General features: G+C 35.7%; 1 long non-coding RNA gene across 1 annotated transcript in view; it reads left to right on the top strand.

Annotated features, from left to right (window-relative positions):
• Positions 1-89: 89 nt before the first annotated feature.
• The window catches only part of LOC106044615 (uncharacterized), a 145,169-nt gene continuing 120,388 nt past the window's right edge, over positions 90-24,870 (top strand). Inside the window, exons 1-6 of the long non-coding RNA XR_010826377.1 lie at positions 90-407; positions 894-992; positions 8,175-8,271; positions 14,957-15,014; positions 18,104-18,180; positions 24,357-24,440. This is a non-coding gene — a long non-coding RNA (uncharacterized lncRNA). The remainder of the gene's footprint in view (positions 408-893; positions 993-8,174; positions 8,272-14,956; positions 15,015-18,103; positions 18,181-24,356; positions 24,441-24,870) is intronic.

Genomic DNA, 24,870 nt, shown 5'->3' with positions numbered 1-24,870 from the left:
AGGCACGCCACGCCCTTCCCGCTGCCGAGCCAATGAGCGCTGGGCGGGTGGGGCTGGGGGCGGGGTCACGGAGCGGGCGGGAAGGCGGTGCTTGCGGGGCGTTGGGGGCGGTGGCACGTGACCACGCCCTGAGGGGCGCTGAGGGGCTCGCGCTTCCCGCCTTTCCCGCCCGCAGCGGGCTCCTGTCAGTTAGCCCCGTCAGAGCGTTTCGTAGTGAAACTCTGAAATGCATATCCCTGAGTAAAAGCAGTACTCCTGGGGCTCTTACTCTATGATTCTTACCACTTTTCTAAGGGCAGTTGCTTGGTTTTCCATCTGCTCCTTCTGTACAGCTGGAGGGGTTTCAGCCAGCCTCTCCTTCAGCACAGGGCATCCCGGCAGAGTATGAACAAGCTCAGCTCTCACCAGTACGTTCATTTTCCTCTTTTTTAAAATACAGTGTCCTTTATAGTCTCTAAACCTGTTATGCTATAACAACAGGAAGGCAAACGTAGCACCCCTTGCTTATATCTTTTTAAACAGTGTAATAAATCAGCTGTAAAGCGAATGCAGCGGTGGAACTTGCAGACTGCTGTGGAAGTCAAATCCTTGGTTTCAAGAGTTTCTAAAACTCTAATCTGGGAGAGGCAGTAGGGAGAAGTTTGGTTTCATCAGTGGAGGGTTTCTGCCTTCGTATACTTTGTAAATCCCTTTGGGTGTCGATGTTTAGATGCTAAGATGTTGAGTAGGTGAGTCCAAAGCATGTGAAGGTGCTAACAACATGGTCTAAATTTAATAATATAAAGGAGAAAAATATGAGACAGTTCCAACACTTGTCAAAAACAGAGGTGGACATTTGTATGTGGAGAATGGTTGGAAATTGCAATTTTACAATATATTGTGATATTTTCTAGGCCGTGACCAGCTGTTCTCCAAGGATAGAAGTGACTGTGAGGGCAAGTTTCTCAGTGCAGAAATTACAGGGAACAGATTTCAATACAGGACATCAACACGTGAGCCTTTTTACTTGTTAAACATTATGTATCTTTTTATTAAATAGGTCCTTATCCCCTTAAATTTTAATGCATACCCAAAGCTGCCAAGCTGATTTATTCTACGCTGATGGTCTTTCATGACACTTGTTGAAAAGTCATGTTTTTCAGATTTTCTTGCTGGCTTCTCAACTTAGGCTGAATTCAATTACCTCAGAAAGTTAATCAAATGTATTAACGGTAGAAACCAGTCACATGTATCGTCAATTTTTGATAAGTCTCAGTCCTTCAAAGATGTATACAGATGCAGACATGCTCATATGAAGTGCTCCACAACACCAGGCCAAAGCTATCAAAGGATTTAAAGAACTTGAATAAACTATCTGTTATGGAGGGACATCTCCTGTATGACTTACCAAGAGAATATTTTAATTAATTCATCTCTCTCCTGGTATCCCGAGCAGAAAGAAGCAAACTCAAAGCTCTGTCCCATCAAGTTGCACCAAAATTTCCTGTTTCTGTTTATTCGTGTACAATAAGTTGGTGACTTCTCCATCTGCCTAATCACTCTGGTCAACGATCTGTAGGGCCGACATAGAAAATAAAGGGTGACCACACAGAATATGTTGTATAATATAAATAAATTGGGTAAATACTTGAAAGAAAAATAGCTACTTGTCATTCTAAGATAACATATACATTAGGAAATTCAGAGTACAGTAATTCTAGTGCTAAGCAGTTATTTTTTCAGGCTTTAATGCAAAAGGTTTGGATGAGTACAAGCCATCAAAAAGCTGTTAAATACTTAATTTCATAGTCACCTTATTTTGTATGTTCCTTAACCATAAAAGATCACGGCACAAGCCTTTTCATAGAAGATCATTGGCAGTTTTGAAGACCAGAGAGTTAAAGTTCATTAGCTTGAAAATACAGACTGAATAAGCACGTTTAGTCTTCATTAGACAGCATTAATAATATTAATAAAAATTAAAAAAGTAGTTGGTAATTACTTTTAGAGTGTCTTCTATTCATGGTCTATAAGTAAAATACCACTTACTGATGAACCTTATGTATTAAAAAAAAATAATAAATCAGCATAAACCAAACAACAGGATAAGATGTGGTTTAGACTACTTCATATTAATTCAGTGAGGTGGTCTGAGGGCTGGGATTTAAGGACCAAGTATGATTGTAGCATGTAGATATCAATTACTGTATGATAAGTCAAGCATAGAATTCTACCATTGCAATCAGCATCTGAGGATTTAGAAAAATAAATTCCAAGCTTCATTCTGAGAAATTCTCTGAAATTCTGAGAAACTAAATGGTCAAATCTGTACTTGTCTTGAGAAATGTTTTTTTTGTTTTTAAATAAAACTTTAACATTGCTTTGCACCTCTCAACACCCCACACCTCACCTCCAAATTTCTGTTAAATATACAATAAAAGTTTGTAGTTATATCCGGTAATCTAAACTTAATTATTGAATAGAGTTTTAAAATCTTTGTATATTATTCCATGTATGCATGAAAGTTTGGGATTAAAATCAATAGGACAAGCTAATAAATACTTCATAGATAAAGACACAAATATCATAAAAATAGGCAGGGACTCTGTGCATTTGATTGTTCTGTTATAACCTGTAAACTGATAAAGAGAAATGGTGCTGTTACAGCAGCCTCTCACTTCCTGAGACATTGAAGCCAGGAATAGTGATGTATGTATATTTCTGTGCGCATGTGTGCACACGCAGTTTTGTGCCACTGGGTGTCTCTCTAGCACCTGTTTTGAGACCGAATTCGTTAATTCTTCAGGCTTACACTTGTTTAGAAGCTGGTCTGTCTCTAGTGTTGTAAGCATAAAGAACTAGGTTTAACTTTACACTGGATGCATACTTAAAAGTGACGAGATACTTTGGTTTAGAAAAGAAAAGCCTTTGAAAATCCCTGACAAAAGTATCTTGTTGATTTATTTCATGTTTAATTATTCAGAAAACAAGCTTAAAGGAAGCCATTTAATACAAGTACTCACTCAATACATGCTGCTTTCAAATGATTAATTAAACATAAAACAATAAAAACATATAAATACTTTTTCTTAGATAAAATAATAGGTTAGTGTTCTTTTTTAACCTGTTGCTGTAGAATTACAAAAGAGCTAACTAGCCTTGTGGAAAGGTTCTAGTAGACCTTCTCGTCACCTCGACCTTCACATGGACAAAGTAGCCAAGGCTTTCTGAAAATGGGATTTTTTTCAGCATGCTGATTCTAGAGCAATTCCCATAAGTGGTGTTAGTGTATTATGCTCCTTTCTGCACAGAACTCTAGGATCTTAGCTGTCTTCTATGGCACTGTCATTCTCTGACAACATTTTTAGTATGCCTGATCACTGCTTTCATTTTAGATAAGAATACTAACAACAATATATTTGAGAATAGTAATCATGAACGTAACGGATATAAAGTTGTCGATACTGCTTGTTTTCTCTGTTAGCAGCTAGTTTTGGTACAGTAGATGCACCTAGCAGAATCTAGCACCTGCTTTAATGATCTGTTGATGAACAAATGAGAAAAGCTCAGATTGGTTAGCCATTGGATTTGCATACTCCGTATTTATTAAATTTACACCAGTATGTTCCTGACAGGTAGATGCGGCACTAGGTCAGTATTCACTGAATTCTAACAAAGATCAAGGCACAGTTCCAACAAAATACGAGTCTACAAAATATGGAAGAAAACAGGAAATATGTGAAAACTAATTAGGGAAGTAATGCCCGGGCAGCATGGGGGACGCAAACCCAGTCATACTGAAGTAATTTCTTGGAGCAAAAAGAACATGGACAAATGTTTCAAGCTTTAGGATATTTTAGTATTGTTTCTGCTGAGGTATAGAATATATTTAGTAATGGCATGTGTGTTGAATTTGTCCAATTTTCCTCTCAGTTTTACTAAAAATATCCCATTAGTTCAATCTTTTGCAAGTGATAAATTACTAATAAGTGGATGCTGTCAGTGAATTGCATATTGTCAAGATTCATGTTGATTCAATGTCCAGTAAACAAGCAGCAGTTATAGCTCTATCAGAACTGAGCCCAATAATAAAAATAACTCGGTTTTATTCACTGCTTAATCATTAAACTCATTTCACATTGAGGAAAAATATGAGATGCAAGGTAGAAACTGTAGCTGGACTCTAGGAAACCTATAACAAAGCCCATGAAAGCTGCTCACTTAAATAAATAAATAAATTCTGTCTGGTTTTAGTGTGTTTGTAGGTATGCTTACACAGACAGAGAAAATAAAAGTAAACAATGAAATCTTAAAGAAGGTTGCAGAGGTTAATGAAGTAAAAAGAAAAAGCAACACTCGTTTTCTTCAAAAGTGTTTCCTTTCTACGATTTCTCATTTCTGGCTGCTGCATAAGTCCCAGTAAGCAGATGCTGTGTTCCATTCTGTCCCTGTTGCTGCTTCTTTGTGTGTTTTGGCTGTGTTTAGTTTGTCTTCTTTCCCAGAGGAAGGCCTGCTGTTTGATACACCTGTTAACAACACTAAACAGGTGGCTAGCCTTATGGGCTTTTTCACCTGCAGGCTTTCGGGTTTCTGGTCTGCCCTAGAATCCATTTGAGTTTTGTTACCTGTTTGGAAGTCATAGTTACAGTCATTGCGTGAATTATTTAAATGATTGGAATTTAAATTGATCAGAATTATACTTTATACTAGCAGATAGTATGTAATTTGAAGGTAAAATAAATCTCCATGCCCACATTTTCATTACAATTACAATATAACATGATATAAAAATATGAAGCTATTGCTGATGTAAAGACCAGGAATGAGTCTCCGCATTAGTAAACGACGAGCTCTATTTTAATTGTTTGTGGATAGGATGACTGGCTACTGCATCACTCATAGCTCGGCTAATTTTTAGAAGTTCCTGTGTCTTGGTATTGGCCTGGAAGTGTGCTCAACATGCTTCTGAATGTATAATCTGTGCACTTGTTTTTGAGTGTTTTTCTTAAAGATCTTTAGCCAAAAAGTAGTTCTGATGCTTGGTAATAAGATGTGACAAGACAGTGGGAGGATGTAATTAGATGTAACTATTCATGTAAGAATAAAGACTAGTGATGCAAGAAAAACAAAACAAAACAAAAAAACCCACCTCACAATCTTACCCACAATCTTATGCCTGTAGTTTACCTAGATTTTGCTGTAATATACAGTTTAAATTAATATCAGCTGAGGCTATAATTTTTTATAAATCTAAGCATGTTCCAGTCATTACTTGAATCTGTTAAGTAATTGTAACATGTTATTTATGATCAGGACCATACAAATAAGATTGATAAATGGTTGAAGCCTGATATTGAAAATGATTGATAAAAGCCCAAATTAGATCACAGAGAAATCATATACTGTTAGAAGTGGGCAAGGTGAGTGTTAGAGGCAGGCAGATTGAGTTTGAAATAAAATTAATCGTAGTAAAACATGTAATAGCCACTAACTGAGAAATGGAAGTCACGCCAATAAACTAGAAATTGCTTCCTGAAATAACAAGTGGTAGGAATCCATTTCCAAAACCTTTTCTCTGTTCATAAACAGATGTCTGAACAATTTGCCCTGCCATACAGTGCCGGGCGTAACTAACATTATTAGTGCTTTTAATTCCTGAAAAATAGTGAAATTCGTATCCATCAAAGCTAGTTATTATAGCTAGTGTTTGAAAATCTCACTTAGTAATAGACTACCACAAGTGAAGCTGACAGTGAATTTCTAAAATTTACTGTTTAGCTATTTTCTAAGAACTAGTTGTTCCAAAGTTGTAACCACGATGAAGAAATTCCCAACATCTCTGTTTTTTAACACAGAATGAGTCAAACTAACGTGTTTAAGAAGGCTGTCGCAGAAATGAGTTAATATGACCCTGTAAAACTATTGCTGTTGATATACTACATTCTTATTTATTACCCATAATATTTAAATGTGGTTTAAATAAATTCCATATTTCTTTTGAGTCTAGAAACAATTCACAATTATGCTGTGCATATACTGGAATAAATTGCTTACCACTGAGTCTTAGGATGGGAGGATTTCTTTGTTTGATACCTAACTGATAATAAACAACTTTGCCTTCATCATTTATTATTTTTCAAGAACTTCTTTGTCTGTTTTGGTCTCAATCAGTGGATTGTAGTGCATTTGTCCAGTCCATTGTATGTCTTTGAATCAGACAATACAGGGCCTTACTAAAACTCAAAGGCTTTTGTTTTGTTTAAAGCAGAATTTCCTGTTGTAGGTTTTTGTGTGTATGTGTTGTTGTTTTTTTTTTTTCCTAACAATAAAATCCACAGCATAATACAGCCCATCACTGGAACCTTTTTCTCCATTTTCTGCTCTCCTCTGTTTGTGTACTAACTGGTAGCTCTTTTTCTGGAGGCCTCTATGTCACTCTGGTTGTTCACGCCTTTGTTTCTCTGCATAAATGTGTGATGTATAGATAGAGCTTATGTGGACGTCAGCATTTCCAAACCTTGCATGTGTTGCATTGCTAAGCAACTTTTAGCAACACTTATCTCTCGTCCTTATGCCATCTGGAAAAAAAGGATTAGACAAGGAAATGTGCCAGAGAGAGACAAAGGCAAATCTAAGTAAGAGCTGGCTTAATTACTTAAGAGAATGAGTGACATTAATAGTAGGCAATCATCAGAATTGATTGAAAGTGAGCACAATGCCTTTACAGGTAGGGATAAGGAGCTGTTGAGAAAGGTAGCATATTTTATTCCCCTGCTGCCTTTTCCTTCCCCAGAGAAAGCAGCACACAGCTGAATCCTACTGCATGTTTATGTACGGTGATGCAAGATGAAAGCCCATATGATTTTAGTATCTCATTTTATACAATTCCAGTTACAGTGCGGGTTTTGACTCCTTTTTCCAGTTGCCTGCATTCAGGAGCGTGACTAGCTGACTGCTCTTTGGAAGGTCTTTTCCAATAGACAGAGAAGATTGTGAAAATGCCAATGGAGCTTGACACTTCTGTACATTAGAGCTACCAACAGTGCAGCTGCTGTTGGGATAACTGCTGAAGATAGCATCATGTGGTTTAAATAGTGGTGGAAAGAGTAGACCAAAGCAAATAGTAACAGAAGCGTATTTCCAAAGAACTGCTTTATCCGTGATTTTATCTTCTAGCTTAAGTCTATAAATGCAGAGGGTGTAAACAAAGTGTTGGAATTTTAGCCGCTAACTGGAATTTAAACTGAGTTCATGCAAGTTTTAGAATTATAGTAGCACTTTGTTTTGTACATCTGCTATGATCACACAAGTAGAAATCCAACCTAATAGAAGGAGCTCTTTAGATTTTAAATATCCTTGTTCTATAGTTCCTTATTTGCTTTAACATTGAAAGAATTGTTGTCTGATAGCTAAACAGGATTAGTGCCACATAGACTAAGTGTCATTTATTACTGAGATTTCTACTTCCTGGACCTGGACCCTTGACTGTACTTTGACCATTTTCTGGTGGGACCACTGACTGCTATTAGTTAACATCAGTGAAACTGTGGCTGTGAATTGGTCATCTCAACATTACAGTGTTGGGTAGGAAGGGATCCACTGGATAAACATGTTCATCGTGATGTTGTACTAGACTACATGATGACGTCCAAACTTAAGGTTGCTAGAAACCTTAATTTGGTCAGACCTTAGCTGTTTTAGTATTTGGCTTTGCAGCCTTAGGAATCTTTAAACTTATATTTTACATGAAGCATGAATCTTGGGTCAAATGCAGACCAGATTTAAATCACGGAAACTTTTCGGAATTATTTGGTATACTTTTTCACCTTCACAGTCTTTAAAAGCAAAAATAATGCATGATTCTGCATGTGACAAAGCAGTTATTCATTCTTGCTGTGTAAATTAATGCCGTGTAATATATGAACTGAAGGACCTCACATAATAGTATCCCACAGTAACAAACCTTGGGCAAGAAATGTTTGATTCTCCCCCCTATCCCTTTTAGAGGAGTGCCACATAATCCTTGGTAGTTGTGTGGTCTCCCATTCAACTTTTCACAAAAATGTTGGAAGGGTATATAAAGAGCCTTGAGGACCACCCACTTTGCTATTGAAAATCTGCTGAAATAATCCCTTCTTTATAATGTAGCTGTGTTGTAGTCAAAATTTAAAATCTGTGTGTATTTCTGTTTAAAGGGGCAGTGGAGAAATGACGTATTCAATGTATAGGGCACTATAATTCATTGTTCCAGTGACATCTGTGATAGACTGTGGATCAATGGCTGCCCTGCTGGTAAGTACATTCATTATGCTCTCTAGTTATTAACAAGACTTCGACATAATGCTTTGGTTGTCCTTCTTTTGATTCATATGATCTGACTATAGTGTTTAGTATCCTCTGAGTATTCCTTCTAGAATGCATAGTTCTTTGGAGCAAGGGGAATAGCTGTTTAAGCAAGACCCTTGCTGAAGGGAGGGAACTGTTCATTCAAATTAAATGCAGAACGACAGTGAGGTATCAAATGTTTTTGTAATTTTTTTATTGTTGTGATGAGGGATCTTGTGGATTTTTCATTTTAAGGTGAATTATTTTGGAATTTAAAAGTTGGAAAGATAGAAAAAAACACAACTTTGTATGTGCATGCGTGGTAGGTGTGTGTGCAAGAGTAGTCCCAGTTTAAATTGTCATTGGAAATATAAAGAATTGCTCAGTAGGTTATAATTTGTTAATTGCAGAACAGAAATTAATCTTTTCATAAAGCAAAGATATGAACTTGACGGCTCACTAGAGGTCCTTTCCAATCCAATTGACTTCTGCGTGAGGGTACTATACACAGAAGACAGACACACAGACACAGAAGTAGTTACACCTTCAGTGCAGCTGAAGGTACTCAGATCACATCCGAGGATATGATCTGAAAAACTTGAAATACAGCGTATATGTATGTCTCCTCCATGTCAAGCAGCAACACGTATGGAGTACAGCTCTGAAGAACAGAACTGTGAAGTGGCCTACCTAAAAATACTTGTATGTCAAAATCTTTACTCGTCGGAGGCTAGCACCCTAAAAATGAAGTATTTCAAGAAAAAAACAGAAGAATATCATGAATCTCATTTATTTCTATCTTTAATATTAAATATACTTGTAATTCTAAATTCATATTTTCAGAACATGAAACAAAAATGTTTATTTTTAGAAGCATTTCCTATAAGTGAGTAAGTTTTGGTAGGTTTCTTAGGAGTCTCACAGTAAAGTACTTCTTTAATCCAGTCAAAGTTGGTAGTAATCAAAATTCATAGCTATGTTCAAACCATATAAAATGTTGTGATGGTCTGTTTCATGATTAGTTAGCAGATGTTAACTTTAACAGGCCTTTTTTCTGGCACTGTAAGCTGAACAATAAGGAATTGAATAGGTCTTGAAGAAATCTCTACACAATCATGGAAGTATTCTCTTCAGATTACTATAAGGATACATTTGAAGAGAGAAAATTTGTTCCACTCCTGTTCATTGGGTAGTTAGAAGACAATTTTCCCTTTTCTCAGCAATGCAATCATTTACATTCTGTATTAAGAAAGCATGGTATTCCTGTTTATCTTTAAAACTTAATTGTTTTTTTAACCTATTTAAAGTGCATTTATGTGGAAGTCAAGGTTATTCGCAGTATTTCAGTTTAAAATAAATGTCTAGATAAGTATTCCAAGCAGAATGAGAGTTCGGCTTTTCAAAAACAAAAAGGGAAAGATTATTTACAATGCAGTATCTGGAACAGTAAAAAAAAGGCTGTTTTTTTCCTGACAATTTGAGTAGAAAAGTGAAGAAACTTTCTTCATGAAAAGGAATGAATGTATATGCTCTTTTCATCCTTCTGGGAAGACAAGTCAGCTTTCATGTTGTGATTGCCCAAGCCAAATACAGATGATATTGTTTGCACTTTGCAAGACATTCACCATCACAAGGACTGGATATTCTGGACAGCAATTCACCTGTATGTGTTTGCTAGCTTTCTGTTGGAATTTTTCAACAAATTTTTGTACCAAAACTTCCAGTGATTTTTATCTATATAAGTGAACTTTTTAGTTGTTGAGCTGCTTTGATATTACTTTACCTTGAACATATGATTGCTTTCAATCTCAAAGTAGTTATATTTTTAAGATAATGGATTAGTTGACTACTCAACATTTTAGTTAACTGAAAAATGACAAAGTATCTTTGCATAGCATTAAAATAACTTGAGAGTGTAGGAAATTGCCTTTGTAACACAAACAGGTGGTTCTTAAGCGATTTTTTTTAAGCACAGTGTTGTATTTCTAATAAATAAAAACAAATTCATGACAACATATTCCACTTTGTAAGGGAAAGCTACCTCTCCTAGTGTTTCTTTTCAGTTATTTTTAATCAGGTAAAACATACTGCTGTGCAGTAAGGTCAAGAGAATTCAAGCAATAATTCCTATAGTCTCAATTCATTTACCAAGTATTAAATGGGGCCTAAAAGTGGAAATGCACTGGAGTCAAGATTTTTTTTTTTACCCTTCAATTTATGCTCAGAAGTGTTGCTGTTAATTCACATACTTCCAGCAACAACTTTGGCAGGTAAAGTTGGTACCATAAATAGAACAGTTACAGTACCTTAAACTGTGGGAACACTAGCTTCAGGAAAAAAGGAACAAACAAACAAAAGAAAAACACAGAAAAAAATAAATAAATAAAACAGGTACTCAGACAGATAGGCTTTTATCTCCATGTAAAAGCCATTTTACATTGATAACAAACATGTAAGCGGGACCCCACTTCTCTTATTACCTGAATGGTACTTAAGGATACATTTTTATGGTGCTGGCATTTTGAAGAATTAGGCTTTATGTTTGAATATTTTAATTGAAATTTTAAGTCTTCTGTTGAGGTCTTGTCCAGAGTGATTTTTTCATAAGATAGTGTTGACTTTACAGGTGTTTGTGGCAGCCATAGAGTGGGACTCTTCAGAATTAACTAATTGTCATTGATTGCAACAGATGGATTTGTGTTTGGGCAGGTACATTAGAAGGGCTGGTACTAGAAGGAAGTTAGATGAAGTAAGGTAGATGGGGTAGAAGGGGTGGGAAAAAATGTCTGGGAAACTGGAAGGAGGAAGGGAAGGAAGAAAGAAAATGAAGAATGCCTGAAGAGCTACTGAAAGATTCTTTTTTTCTAGTCTTTTTTTTAATGATTTTTCTGATTCTGCTCATCTTTGCTTTTGGAGAGAAATGTTGGCTGACTCTCAAGGCCTCAGGAATAACTTCTGATGAGTAAATTATGATATCCTTGAGGCTTTCAAGTGTCACAGTACATTGTATGGATGTAATAATGCAGTGATGGAAAATCAGCCAGTCTTGTCCAGTATTGATGAACTGTCAGTGAAATAGTTTCAAAAGGTTTAGTTGTTTAATAATAGCATCTGTGTAACTGTCATTCAAGTATGGATGTTTTTCCATATTTCAGATAGGTAATGAGATCCACACCCGTGAAACTCGTATTAGATGCAATTTCACTGGGAGGTCTCTTTAGTCACTATTTAGTAATGTATATCATGCACTGTAAAAGTTTGTTTCTATTTGTTTCATGATGTTGGCCAAGCAAATAAGCTTTGTGAAGCTCTGGTTTTTTCTTTCTACTAGCAATGTATTTTTACAACATTTTTCTTTCAGTATTACTTTCAGAGGCACTCTTCAGACAGGATAATAATGACTGCTTAAAGTAGCGTTAGATATTAGCTGATGTGGTGAGAGATTCTTTTATAGGCATTTATACACTGAAACTTGCACAGAAGTGGGAGGGTAAGCTTAATTTCCTCAGAGCATGCAGTAGAGTCAGGCTAAGCCTTCGTGTTTTCAGATGTAGTTGGATTTATATGTAGTTGGGAGCTGTTTTATACCTGCCAAGGCAGGGTGCCTGGGAAAAATGTCCTGCTTTCTGGCCACTATTTCTTCATCTAAGAAGCCTTTTTTAGACTATTTGACAAAAATGAATGTGTAACTTAATTCAGGAACAGCATCAGATGACACACAGGCTGTCATATGTTAGTTTAAAAAAATTAAAAAAAAATAGTTACCATAACAACTGACTCACCGATTGTATTTCTGAGAGAAAATATCATAATCGAAAATGTAATAGGTCAGTCACATGCATCTTAGTAGTGTTTTCAGTGAAAATGCATGTAGAAAAAGAAACATTTTTTCATGGACAATAAGATTTATTTTCTTATTCAGGTAAGGTTTTGATAACAAAAATAAGATCATGCTTCTGGGATAATTATGACCCTTATTAGAAGCAGAAGCAAGTAGGTCTATTTAAAGTCAACAAGAACTCTGAATATTTAATTTCTAGTAATTTTAGATAGTCTTCTGTCTGGACAGCTGACCAGACAGTATTTGTGTTAAAAAATGGAGTAGCAACACTATCAGGAGCCTTTTTTTGCCTTACTTATTTTTTTTAATCTCAAAGACTCAGAACAATCTATTTTTCATTCACTGTTGAGAGCCTGATTCTGTTCATGCTTGAAGTCAATAGAAGTTCTACCTTTGACAATTGTTTTTGCATGATCAAGCCTTAACATGATTCATTTTATATTTTGTCAGCTTCTCTGAGTTAACTTCAAAGCCCACTTCCCCCATCCGTGTTCCCTCCTTCTTCACTGAAGCCCTAAGTGCTAAAACTCTTGACATGATCAATAGAGGTAGCCTGAGGATTGTCAAAGACTTCTTTGAAGACTTGTTATTAATTTCCACTACAGACAAATATTCTGCTGAAAAAAGCTTTTGACTCTACCCACTGTTTCCTGTGGGCACTGATAAATAAAGAATTTCTGAGAAACTAGATTATTATAAATCTGGTATTTCATATGTCCCGTTGGGTGGACAGCAAGGGGAAACTGCAGGTATAATTAGGTTTCTCCTCTATTTTATTGTTTAATTTTATTATCTGACCTGTTTCAACTAGCAATTTCTACTTTTTAGCCTATGGATATTTATTGTCATTTTGATCATTTAATCTGGAATTTCATGTGAACCTGTCACTGAAATAGTATATTTCAAAAGTTAACAGCTTGACTTTTCCATGTGATATGGAAAAAGAACTATTGGGTTTTAGCTTCGCGTAAATTAGTCATCTAGGGAAAGAAGTTTATCATCCATACATAAATACAGTATCTAAACTGTCTACAACAATTTTATTTTCTGAGCAGTTTCTCTTTTCTCTTAAAGTTTTGAAAAGGCAGTTAACCTTAGTTAGGGTACAAGAATGAGTATTCGTTTGAGCCCACAGTTACACATTTCATTGATGTGCAGCCCTTTTTGGGAATCCCTGCTTCCCATCCCAGCACCACAAGGCAGACAAGGGATACCACATAATCCCATGGCCAGAGCACGGTGTCTTATAACTAACTATCTGTAGTATCTTGAGATCAGTTGTACTCGCTGGAACAAAATGGCTGTGTAGTAGGTTGCTGTTCATCTCAAGATTTTGAAGTGACACCAGTAAGTGGAATGCAACATCTGTGTTTTCCACTGCAGTTTCATTTAATATTACTGAAAAGGATACTGTTCAGATTTATAAGTCCACAAATTGACTTAATATTTTAAAAGTAAAGGGCCTAATTTGCATTCTAAATATCTATCTACATACATTTTAAACTCTACTACTCAATAATGAAAAGATTATTGTAATGGAATTAAAAAAAAAAAAAGTTGAATGTTTCCTCAGCTGCCTCTGTAGCAGCTGGAACAAAATATTACTAGTGCTTATCCCAGATCTTTGTTGTATTGCCAGGGTTTTATGTGAACAGTAAAAAAAAAAAAAAAAAAAAAAAATCTTTGGCGTCAGAAGCACTGTTATAGCTACCTACAGAAATTACACTGTTAGTTTGAGTCTTTATTTGTTGTATATGCACAATAATCTTGACAAATTTGAGGCATAATCTATGTGAAAACTGCAAAAAATAAATTTAATAACACTGGAGGTAAAAGTGTGCATACTTTGCATGTTTGACAAGAACAGGTATAAGGGTCCACTGACTTTGCTGTGGTCTTCTGCACAACTGTATATAATCTGAACCAACTTCCCTGTGCTTCACACAGGTCTGTCTTTAATATCATCCTTTTTAGGTATGTGAGTGTTTGTCTGCTTTCTTTTCTCACTTCTCATGGACCTTTCACTCTGCTGGAAAAATGTGTTATTTCCAGATGTCAAAACAATTACTGTACATATCCCTAAAATAGGAATAGACATAAAAACCACCACCACCATCTATAATTATTTTTTGGCTTTGAGGAGAGAGACCAACAAGACCAGCAAGTGAAACTTGCTTTATTGACACATGTCCTAATAGATGGAGAATGGGGAGAAAGGAATACAAAAGCTGGGACCTTCAGTTGGCTGCTACCTTGGCAGAAAAAAATCAATTCAAAAAAGCAAAGCCATGGTCTTCTAAACTCTTATTTAAATGCCTGTGAAACTTTACAAAAAAAAAAAAAAATTCTAGGATTCAATAATTTCAAGTCTGCGATAATTCATGTGAATGTGGATTTATATGATCAGGTTTCATAGATTGTCCTTTGGCAGGTAGAACTTAAGTTTCTGTTGGTGCTCTTTCAGTGCAGCTGTGAGACATGTCTCACTGAATATTTTAGTCACAGAATTGTACCATAAGGTGGGCTGCAACACGTCCTGGTATTAAGCAGTTCTTTACCCAGGGATTTTAGTCTTTAAGGTGTGAGTTCCATTGCAGTCAAGCTCAGCTGCATTGGCTCCTTGATCTCAGTTCAGCAAAGACTTTCATAAACCATCTAAAGTGTTTTAAAAGAGTTTTAAGCATATTTTTATACATTTTGTGTTGGCTTGTGTGGATGAATAATCTCAAGATTTTATCTTATTCAAGGTTTATATTGCAAAGAATATTTTTTTTAAGTTAAGGTGGAGTACACTTTCTTTTATTTCCATAGGGAGAACAATGAAGAAGAGTATAAACCATTTATAGAGGAAGGTGTAGCCTAGCTGGAGGTAAGATACTAAGGAGAACAGCTGTTAAGTGATTTTGCATATTGTACCTTTGCATATTTCTACCTATTTCTTCTTTTATTGGTGGAGATGGTGGTTGATTGTTTCAAGCATTTTATATACGAAGAAGGTAAACAGAAACAGAAACCCTTGTCTTTTACTTGATTGAATTAAATGTGTTCCATTCAGTCATACATCTTGCATCTTTTTAAACTTCTTTACAAATGCATTGTGAACCTTTTGCAGTGTAGTACGTTTTCTTAAGCTTGTATTTACAGTGAATTAAAACCTTTGATAAAAATGTCTTTGCAAACAATTTATTCTGTTTTGTCTGAACTTTTGAAACAATTATCAATGATTGCTTATGGCAAATGAAATGAGCTGGATGTATGCATTCACACCCATAACCTTTTGGTAGCACTGAAGAACCAGTGCATGCAGTAGTTGAAGGGAAGCATTCTGCAAGAACACAGAAGAGCTCAAGGCTCAGTGCATGTTAACATCCCCAGTAACTCCTGAAAACTATTCAGTGATCACTATGGAGTAGTCCCAACTATATATTCTCCAGGCATTTTTTTTTCACTGGTGAAAATGTCTGGGTAATGACAGGTCCTGAACTGAGAGGGCAAACACTTCTTTCCCACTATCCTTATATCTCCCCCACAATACACACACTTTTTTTTCCCCTTAAGGATTTTGCAGTTAGGAGGTCCTTCTTCAACTAGGCTTTTCTCAGTCTTAATATTCATTAAAAACAAGTATGTTTTAATATTAAGAAATCTGTATAGCAGGCAAGCAGCCTGTCCAAAATGAAGACAAATTGAAAGGAAGTCCTCTTCGTACAGAATCTGTTCAGGGATGTGTGTAAAAGTTGGTAACTTGGCTCACCTTTTAGGTATGTGTCAGTATACTGGGAACCTTACTGAAGTATATCTAAAAAAAGTGAGAAGGAAAAGCATCTTACAGTACCATGCTGAAATAGTAGCTATGTGACTCTCCTATATGTAAGTTCTAATACACATCTGTAACCTTATTTCATAACAACAGGGCAACAAAGTGATGATTAACATGTTTGCTGATTTTGCAATTAGAAACCCTGGGCTAGTCCTAAACATGCTGATTCCATTAGACTTGCAAGGAGTGCTGGAGATGTTGCACTAATTGTGATAAAAGAGGTCTCAGCATGTGTCAAGCGCATCTATGTTAGCTCAATTTAATGAGGCATCAATTTGAAGTTAGAATCTAACTGTACAAGTCTTATCTCCTTTGCTTTTCTAATACTTCTATAGCCTATGGTATGTGTCCCTGTAATTATGGTATTCTGTGACTTCTTAAATTTTAAAAAGATAAATTATTGGGTGTTAAAAGGAATGGAAGTTTTCATAACCATTCTTTCTTTGAATTTATCTGGACCCAAAGTTCCTGTATGGCTATTTATCTTGTCAACAAAAACAGATAAGCAAAAGAGGTCAACCTAGATTAAATTTTAGACTGTTACTAGGTTTGGTTTTTACTGAAATCAGTTCTTACAAACATCTCTTCTACTTTGTCAACTTTGTTTTGATTTAGCACATTTAACAAACAGGTTTTTTTTTTTCATCTGTTCTTTTTGTATCTTCAGTCTAAATAAAACAAACCTGTGAACTCAAACATTACAAAAAATTTCCCTGGGTAGCTACGCAGAAGTAGAAGCCACTCCTGAAAATGTATCCTGTTGTGATGTAGTGGCAAGCTTTTGAGAAAACTGTTATTAGAGTTCAGCTGAGTTCAGAAACTTTTAGCATTGTTTGTTTTGACCGCTAAAATATTTTCCTCTGTGAGTTGTGTAATAAAATAATCTGGGATTTGGAACGATCCTTTTTTGTGGTCAGATTCAGAGTCCTGTCTGGAGTGTTCATTTAGGTGCTCAGCTTAAGCAAATTAGAAAAAAAAAAATAGAGAAAAAATATTAATACAAAATCCTTTCCTTTCTTTGAGTCTTTGCTTTATTCTGTTTTAAACTTTCAGATTGGCTGCTCTGTGTTTTGCTAAAAAGAAAAGCCAAGCTCACGCATATGGAAGATTGCCAGATACTCTAAACCCTATTTTGGTTAAATTACAGTACCCAGATTTTGGTAACAAAGCACATTGATTTTATATTCAAAAAGATTTTTATATTTAGTCTGTTAACCTTTTGTAATTCCCACCCACAGCTTTAAACTGTAGAACATTTTTATGCTAATTGTTGTCAGTAGGGTATCTGCCATGGCCCCTTGGTAATTTAAATCTATTGAATTGTAATGCAGGTGCCGATAATTGCACAACTGGTATTGTTTGACTGGTTACAGCATGTATATCTCAAACAATTCTTTACAAATTGGATTTAAGAATGCTTAAAAAATCCCGTATTTGAAGATAACCTTACATTGTTTTAATAATAATAAAAAAGATTTTTTCCTCTCATCTTTGACATAGCTTTATGTACTTGCGGTTTTAAAGCAGTCTTCACTGTGACAGATTCTAAGGTTCGGCAGCTATTGTAGTTGTTTTTTTTTTTAAATGTCTCTTGGTCCCACTGGTTTTGGATGTTTATAGGAATTTTTGTCTTGTAATTTCAGGAAAAAATGGTGGCTTGGTGCAACATTATAGTCCAGTGAACATAATATGGGAGTAGGAGGAAGAAAGTTTTGATTTCTGAGCCTAGGTCTTCTGGGTTGTTTGAGACAGATTACTTCCTCCTAGTCTTACTTTCTCAGTATTTAATAATTACACTGCTTTTTCTTTAAGCATCCTCTCAGAACATTGGGTCTGTTCTGAACTGCATTGTAGCCAATGGAATTGTGTCCTGTAATCTTAATGAACAAATCTATATGTTTTCTACCCATAAGAAAACAATATTATTTATTTTACTAGAATCTTCATTATGTTCTTCATAAAAATCTGCATAATGCAGAGTTGATTATGCAATAACACTTTGTTTGGAATACACAATGTGCTAAAGTGCTGCCTGGGAAAATATTTTAAATACAGAGTAGTCATTACTTTTATTAAATGATTATAATTTTAGTAGGTTTGATGAACCCTCCCTCTGAGTGAAGTCTTTGTTTCCACAGAATGCTTTAATATGGATGAGAGTCGTTCTCATGAGAAAAATCGTCGGTGAACTGAAATTACTGTACAGAGAAAGAAGGTAAATAGGTCAAAAAATAGAAGCTTTTTCTAGTCTTTACTGCAAGATGTTTTATTTTGAATTTTTCAATTAAAAACAGTTAAATTCAATATTGACTTTTGGAAGATCAGTTAAAAAGGTGTTGTAACAGTTTAAAGAAAGTGACCAATAGTAGTGAGAAGCTGGAAGCTTGAGTTCCAGGTTCCTGACTGGGAGTTTGGCTTCCTCAGCAGAACAGGTTTCAGGATTCAGGAAGGGCTGGCTGGTCTGGGCTCTGTTGTTGCTTGCTGTAGAAGTTTCATGGTAGACATGGAGTTACATAAACTGGTGGAGTCTCTAGTTGCTGTAATGCAATGATTAACTCCAGTGGGTTTACATTAAGACACACTCCTCTTGCCCTTTTGTGAACAAAATTCACATGGACCTAGTTTCTGAAGTCCTGAAAGTTCTGAAGTTCTGAAATCCTACGGATTTGTACACTTTTGTTTTCTTAACTTCACGCTGAAATATTTAATTTATTATCATTTTTAGCTTCAAATTAAGATAACGTTGTAAATACTGAGAAAAGATCTGTGGAGGTTAAGTTATCTAGAGCATAGTATTTCATGTCTCTCAGTGAATATTCACATTTAATTGACTGAAAACTCAGTGGTGAGTAGCTGGACTAGAGCTTCTGCTCTGCTTGTTAGTTACTCCTAATGCTACAGATCCTAATCGAATTTTCTCAGCTAACAGTTGATTTCAGTCTCTGCCTTCATAGTTTCGTGTTCTTCAACCAGCAGTGAAAGCAAACTATTTGCTAAGTATGTTGCCTGTGTTTTACATTAGGGGAGTCTGGGTTTTGCTATTGGAAACATGCAGCGTGTTTTCCTTAAGGAAAATCTGGCAGTCTAGTTGTGTGTGGTTTGTTTTTATTCGAGGTAATTTGAACACCATTTTCTAACATCGGCTATATTTTTATAGCAGTGCTGAGAGAAAATTCACCTATTGTTTTAGGGTGTGTGTGGGTGTGTGTGTGCCCATCTATTTAAATAATGGAGGGACTGAATTAATAGAATTCCTATTTTTTAATGTCAGTAGCTTTCCAGACAGAATTTATGATGGAAAAAGTACCCAATTAATTGAGCAGTGTCAACAAGCAAGCCACGGATTCCCACCTTCTATACCTTGGTATAATACTACCTGTACAATGACACCTGCTGGAGCCCTTTCAAATGACAGCTGATTTAGCCACTAGGGGACCTTTTGTGCCATGTGCAATTTTTATCAATCTAATCTGATATTAGATTGATATAAACTGCTGTCTAAAAACTGAACCAGAAACAGACTTGTTATTCTGAAAGCTTCCGCTGACAAACTTGCTCACCAAGTATCAAATACTTACCAGTCCCAAAAATAATCCACAGCTGAATTGTAATCAAGATTTTGACATTTCAAAACACTGGCAAACTGTAGTGGTTTTTGTTTTCTTTTCTTTTTTAAAGGGGTGGGTCAGGCAGGAGCTTTCTTGACATGAATGCATATTCTATATGCATTTTGAGGGGTTTTAACTCAGACAGTAGCCTCGTGTATTAGCAATGTAGGCCTAGCCACAGAAGTTTAAGAATGAATATTTATATAAAAAGTCAATATGGGAATATATTTATGTAATAATAATGACATAATTGTATTGCTGCATATGTACTATAGAGTTTTTAGCAGAAGAACTTTTGAAATGTGACGCCTAGGGAAAAAGAAGTTTTGAAACTGAAATAGACTACTGAGTTCATGGAGGTATTCTTTCTGAATACACCCCAAAATAAAAATTCTTGTATTATTGTTATGTTGATTTTTACTCTGTCAGATTCAAGAGGTTTGCCAGCAAAACCATTTGCTCAAGGAAATCAGTTGGTGGTTTATAGATCAGAACTCTATGCGAAATGGACACAAACATCAGTACTGTGTTAAAGCATCAGAAACAAAACATTAGTGCAGAGTAGTCTTGGAATAGAAAGTATGGGTAACTGGCTGAGGTGTGGTACGGAATATACAAACCTGTCTCAGAAAACAAGTCTTAAATAGGAGAATGTCCCTCAATAGGGACAGTCACAGAACAGAGACTTGCCTGATGTTGGTTAGTTACATTGCTCAGAGTACTAGGGAAGAGTTTTTAGCTATTTCAGCAGCGATTGTGGTGTAAGAACCTATATAGAACAGACAACTAGAATAGAAATTGTAGTAGGAAGCTCTTTTCTCCATTCAAGAGTCTGCAAGAGGAACGAACAGTGCTTTTCTTCAAGAATATTTTTGAAGAGCTACAGGGTTTCCTCTCTGAGGAAAGACAAACCTGCTGTTTAGAAACAGCACACTTGTTAGTGTTACAGAATAGGAAGGAAAAATCCACGCTGGCTCCTCTATTTTGCTGCAGTGTATTTTTATTTCAATCTGCAGAGCTAACATCTATTTTGTATTAGTTCTTCCTTGCAAAGCACTGTGGAAGATTCATATGAATTGCATACCTAGCATCTTTGAAGCCTTCCCTGCATGCTGGAGTGATGCTGAACGCCTTGAATATGAATGCCCTAAAATCCTAAGAGATCCTAATCCTCTACAAGATTAGACTCTATATTCCATTCCTTGAAAGTATGGGCTATCATTTTTTGGGTTATAGAAATTAATCTACAATCTGTAATGGAATTTCCAGAGTTTTCTCTTTTTTAGGAACACCTTCAGTGACTAATGACATTCAGTATGTTATCTACAAAGAAATTGAAGGTATCAATGTAGCATAGGTACGTTTGCATTCTAGCCTTAATCAGGCTGTATTAGAAATGATAATAATGAAGATGAATCAGGGCAGGCTAATAAAAAAAGGCAGTGTTCCTTGTAAATTTTCTCGGCTTATGCATAAGTCTTCCACTGCTGTTGTTACCATACTGGCAAGAGAGACTAAAGCTCTAATTGCTGCTAGCAGATTATCAGTTATATATATCATGGCCATACTGTGAGAGTTTTAGCATTAGGGCTGTCGTTAATTGTTTAACTTGTGCAACTGTGTTGTCAAAATATGCTTTTATACTTTGAATACTGTTTATCAAGTTGCTTGCTTTGTAACGATGGGAAATTTGAAGGACTAACAGGAGATGTATAGCGTGTATCTGCTGTGTGCACTAAGCTACAACCTGTGCTGGAAGGAGCAGTCTTGCCTTGTTTCAGATACTGACTGTATAACTTTTTCTTCCTGTTTCTGCTATCTTTGTTGAACTAAATGTAGCAACATGCATTTAACAAATCCCTGTGAGAGGAGGTCCTTGAACACACTCTGTTCTGCCATTTAATGAGTGCCATAAACTAAACACATTCAAATTTTTAGTTTTGTTTCCATAAACTGCACAGTGTACATTAACTGTGCGTACCTATACATTAGTATTACTTTTTTTTTGAATTTTCTTTGGGGCTGGAATAGTACTGAAATGGCCCTCTAACCTGAGTTATTACCTGTTTATTTAACATAAGTTAAATTTATTTTGCCTTCTGCTGAATAGATCTTCTCTCCTCCCTTTTTGTGTTAATGAACAAAAGCTCTTTGGTGAATTGACTCTAATATTAAAGACTAATGCAGTGTGTCTGGTCACCTTTCAATGAGACATATCTATTACCCCTAGGACCAATAACTGCTTTTGAAAAAGTTCAATTAAATGAAGGTGATATTACAGCATTTTCATCTGCTATAAACAGCTAATAACTTCTTGCATGATGTTAATATATGTCACATCCACAGTTGTAGGAATACTGCCTTGTCATCCTTACTGAGGGTCGTTCGCCACTACTATTTTTTCCTGCCTAACCCCCAGTCCAGCACCCCCAACTTCTGGTGTGATGTCCTACACAGGTGATTAGTATGCTGTAATTGGGTTGGCTGTAAAAAGGTAATTAATTGATATTTTACTCCCAGAGAGGTCAAGCTGCCCTATCTTCAATGGTTGTTGTGAAAGTAGTCATCCTGCTGGCACTAACACCTCAGAGGCGGCACGTGATCTTTGTCTTGCTGACAGTCAAAATTATTGTAATTAAAATTGACATGAAGGGGGTATTTAGGAGTGTTTCTCTGATATGGTTGCTTTAGCCTCATTTTGAAAGCGTGTGAAGCTAGAATTTATAAACCCTATTAGATTGTTGTCTGGGTGCTTTTAATGTACTGTACTTTGTATTATGCTTTTTTAATAACCACAGTATTATGTTTGCTGTCTAAACCTTTTTGTGCCATATTACCCAGTAATGTGGGACAACAGAAACGTGACTACAGAGGTGTATTAAAAAAAAAAAAAAAGAGTGTTTCTGAGATGACTAATGTGGGATCCTGTCAGGTACCTTGAAGTCATTGCGCTTAAATACCTTTCTTTGAACAGCTACTTATTTTGAGATTATTTCAGGTAAAAATTGGCACAAATAATTCTTTTTAATAAAAGGATTACCTAAATGTGGGACTTCCACTGACGCTTAAGAGGCTCTTAAATAAATAAGGGAGGAATATTCTACAGGTTATTCTTGCCTTTTTCTATCGTTCTGCTTTTGGGGAAAAGTTGGGAAGACATTATAAATAAACACAGGAGATGAGTTCTCTGTCTTATGAAGGGTGTTTAATTATTTGTTTTGTGTACTTAGCACTATATTAGAGAAGGATTAGGTGATTCAGCAAGTCTTTCATAGGCCTAACTATGGGACTTAAAAAAATAGTAATAAAAAAACTTAAACATGGAAACTTTGTGGTACAAGAGTTATCGATTATTAATAATAATAAAATTTAAATCAAATTTAGTGACACGGAGATCTTTCTGAAACTGTTAGTTCATTAAGAACCTGGAATTATTCTGTAAGCAATGTGGTTCTCATTCATTGCCCAGAGGTAAATACTGCTACTACAGCAAAAGGTAATGGAGAGAAGAATGTTATTTAATGTCCTTGCAGAGGTAAAGACTTCACTTTATTGTTATATGACGAGATAAAACTTAAGGCACTGTGGAAATAACTGCAGCATTGTCAATTAGAATCTTTAGTGTGTTCTAGCTAGGATAAAGTATCGCAGTTAGAATGTTATCCATCTTTTACATTTCACCCCACAGAATTTGAGGCGAATGCTATTTTTAGTTGTTGTCCCAAATTATTCAACAACAGCTCTTCTACATAAAATCTTTGTGCCAGTGTGAGAAATTACCTACCAAAGCGTTCTCCTGTCTTCTGGTTTGCATTCTGAAATGCTTCTTTGTTTCTACTCATTAAGAACAGAACAGCCTTCTTGGACATTTTGCAACAAACAGTAATAAAAAGTTATTTAATTGTGAAATTTGAGTTCGTACGAGGTGGGTTGGTTGTAAAATCACCATAAGCAACTGTAGTATTATGCAATTGTTTGCTATGTTGGTTATAATAAAAAGCATCCAAGACTGCATCAGTTCTGCTACACCTGAATGAAGAGAGAAATAAAACCTTATTTGTGTAATGCTGTCAACACAGTTTCTCAGGCTTTGCAGTATATCTTACAGAGGGATCCAGAAGAGTATTTCAGGAAAGTAAGAGAAATTAAACTTCCATTTGTGACAAGCTCAATGTGAAATACTCCATTTACACGGTTATAATCATACTAAAATACATAAAACTCTGGTGTCAACATTTAAAAATTCAAGAAAATAGAAAATAATTTGGTGTAGACTTTCTACGCCAACGTGAAATGGCCCAGACAGTATTGTTTGATTTGAGAAACTGAGACATGCCCATTCCAAAAGTCTGGGTATAGAGAAAATAACTATAACTTAACTATACCTTCACTATAACTTCATTCTCAGTAAGGTTTTATTTCTTAAAATAGAAGGAGAGAGAAGGGTCTTGGGTTAGACAATTTGAAACAACTTCTGGTTTCAAATTCTCTTATCTATTGAGTTGTACGTTCTAGCTTTCATATTTTTCACTGTTTGGCAGGGTTTACCATAGGGAATACTAATAGTTTGGTGACCGGAATCCAATTTTATTTACCGAAATAAATAATAGGAAATCATGAGAGAATTTTAATATATGTAAATCGAAATCCCAACATTCAAGCGCTGATGATTTTGCATTTGTAGTTAACTTATGAATGCAGAGGAAAACACTAGCACATCATAAATTACACCATTTTTGGCACTTTCCTTAAGCACTATAGAAATACATATTTTTTTCTGTAGAAAGAAGGCAAAAAGCCAAGTGGCAGGATATCTGCTGAGAAAGCTGAGAAGATGAGTCTCACAGGAGAAAATGGGAGACAGCAGGTATGTGCGAATCAGTATTACTCCTGCTCAGCTGGAGAATGCTGTCTGCTGAAAGCAGTTTTTCTCTCTTTGCAATACACCACTTCTAATTGGTGTTATTTGTTAGGAGAAATGTCCCTTTCTTCTTAGTAGACCACTGTAATGCAATGCTGCCTTTCACATTTTATGCCAATTCATCTTTTACTTCTTTATAACCTCAGCCTGGGGGTGCTTGCAAGAGCAGTGTCTCTGTTGTTCAATGTGGAGACCATTTGGTGTTGGATTTTTTTTCTTTTTCTTTTTTTCTTGAGAGCTTTTCTTGTTTTATTAGAGCTTTTTTTTTTCTTTTTTCTTTTTTTTTTTTTCCTGCTTTCAAATAAAGTAGTTGTGGGAAGTTTTACTGTACCTCTAAAATCGTTGTCCAGATCTACTACCTAGTTTTTCAGCTTGG

Source organism: Anser cygnoides, chromosome 23 (genome assembly GCF_040182565.1).
Source record: "Anser cygnoides isolate HZ-2024a breed goose chromosome 23, Taihu_goose_T2T_genome, whole genome shotgun sequence".
NCBI lineage: Eukaryota > Metazoa > Chordata > Aves > Anseriformes > Anatidae > Anser > Anser cygnoides.
This window is presented reverse-complemented; position numbering and strand designations above follow the sequence as displayed.